This window comes from Limulus polyphemus, unplaced genomic scaffold (assembly GCF_000517525.1).
Source record: "Limulus polyphemus unplaced genomic scaffold, Limulus_polyphemus-2.1.2 Scaffold11148, whole genome shotgun sequence".
Lineage (NCBI taxonomy): Eukaryota > Metazoa > Arthropoda > Merostomata > Xiphosura > Limulidae > Limulus > Limulus polyphemus.
This window is the reverse complement of record NW_013676758.1, coordinates 3,328-5,760: the sequence shown is the minus strand read 5'-3', so window position 1 is coordinate 5,760 and position 2,433 is coordinate 3,328.

Below are 2,433 nucleotides of genomic sequence, written 5' to 3'. Positions count from 1 at the left end.
CATACTTTCTGTTTGAAAACTTTCTTTTATTTTTCTTCGTTTTAGATAACAAAAAGTGCTGGGATTAAGGTTTAAACAAGAAAAAGTGCTGGGATTAAGGTTTAAACAAGAAAAAGTGCTAGGATTAAGACTTAAACAACAAAAAGTGCTGGGATTAAGGATTAAACAACAAAAGTGCTGGGATTAAGACTTAAACAACAAAAAGTGCTGGGATTAAGGCCTAAACAACAAAAGGTGCTGAGATTAAGGTTTAAACGACAAAAAAGTACTGGGATTAAGGATTAAACAACAAAAAAGTGCTGGGATTAAGGATTAAACAACAAAAGTGCTGAGATTAAGGCCTAAACAACAAAAAGTGCTGAGATTAAGGATTAAACAACAAAAAAGTACTGGGATTAAGGCCTAAACAACAAAAGGTGCTGAGATTAAGGTTTAAACGACAAAAAAGTACTAGTATTACGACTTGATCAACAAGAAAAATCACATTTTAACTAAAAACCGAAGACTGGCAGAGAGTAATTTCAGATTCATCTACAATGATAAAGAAATTGCAAATTTTATCTTCAAATCTTCACTACGTTTAAACTTTTACTTCTAATTTGCTTTATTCTGTCTCGGAAACACTTTTTGTATATTTAATATTGTTGGGAACTAAAACTTTTGAATTTTTCTTTTTACTCCATTACGTTTTGTATGGCCAGTAGAAATTCCACGTTATCATTGCACTATTTTATTCTTCCGCGTGTGTAAGAATAACTCGCTACTCCTCAGGTTATTTAATGACCGACCATTTTTGATTTATATCTGCTTTCGTAGGTAGTTTTTTTTTTTACCCCAAGAGATAACATAGTACATCTCATTGTTAGCTCCATTAAGCACGAGCCACGTGGCAGCACCGAAACATTCCGCGCTATTTCATGATACGAGTCTCGTGGCAGTAAGGAGAATCTTCATTAACACTTGTACAGTTTGTGCGCTGTTGTTCATCACAGTGTGCTATCTGTGCTGTGCCCACCACGGGTTTCGAAACCCGATTTTTAGCGGTATAAACGTTCAGACTTACCGCTGCGCCACTAGGGGGCTCAACAGTTACTAAATTTAAAATTAACATCGAACAACTGTTACTATCCTCTTCGTATTTATGTATATTTCCAAGGTTTTAAAATAAAAAGGTGTCTACATTTATAAACACTGTGAAAGGTGATAGTTTGGTAGCAAATCATCTGGGAAAATAATAACAGCTAATAGAGTGATGGAAGTAAAACTTTACAACGATGTGTCAAAATCTGATATATATATCTAATTTATCAGACACTCTTCAAGAAATAACTCGACACAGATCAACCGACAACACAATGTTAAGCTCCGTGTATAAGAAGTGGAGTCACGTGGTTTGGTATGTACGACAGTTGATAAAGGGTTTGTTTCTAGATAAAAGCTGGAATGGATTTAAGTAATTAGAAATGTAGACTACACACTTTGTTAGGGTATAAAACGTCTAAGATGGCTGGGCAAGGTGGCTTATTAAGTTTATCAGAGAATGATTGAAGTCATATCTGTCACAAGGCCTTCATGACGAGCAGATCAAATCTGAAATGCTATTATTTTCATACACCACTGATTTCTATTCTGACTTCAGGTGTTTCACACTTGGTGTTATTGACACCTGAATGGGTTATGTTTTTAATTAAATATATTAAAAATTGTTCCAAAAAACCTTAAATAACACGTATTTCAGTTTGAGACCGAAAAGCCCTCTTTAACAAAGCTATTTAGTGATTCCCCGGTTGGACAGCGGGAATTTTAAGGATTTATAATGCTAAAATTCGGGGTTCGATTTCACGCTGTGGACTCAGCTGGATAGCCAAATGTAGCCTTGCTCTAAAACAAACAAACAAAATGTATGAGGGATCAAGGCTAATTTGCACAAAATAGTTCAGGGGAAGACAAACTGGAATGTTATCATTAGGGCTCCTTGTACAATACAATGTTTACTACTCGCCTTAGGGATATACATAACGATACGAGATAACACAACACTGACTGTTTTATGGTATAATTCCTATATAATAATACCTCTTAAGCAGAACAACTACGACAGTCATCCACCGCATCGTTACCACAAGATATTCTAAGTAATAATGGGATTTTCACGATGTTGTTAATTAATACAGAAATACCTCTCGTTACTTCTTTCTTCTTGTTGTTTTTTTTCTTTTAACTTCAATACATACTTTGGTGAAGGCTCGTAAAGATAAGTCGATCAAATGTAGTACAAAAAACTAAATTTACAATTCTCACATTTCATATTTGAATATTAATATCCTTCACTTGTAACTTTTGGTTTATTTCGAAAAATAACTGTAGTTCTAAGTAGAGGTAATTAAATTAGACTGTGTAAGTCTGGTTTAGTAAGATGTGTTTATTTATAGT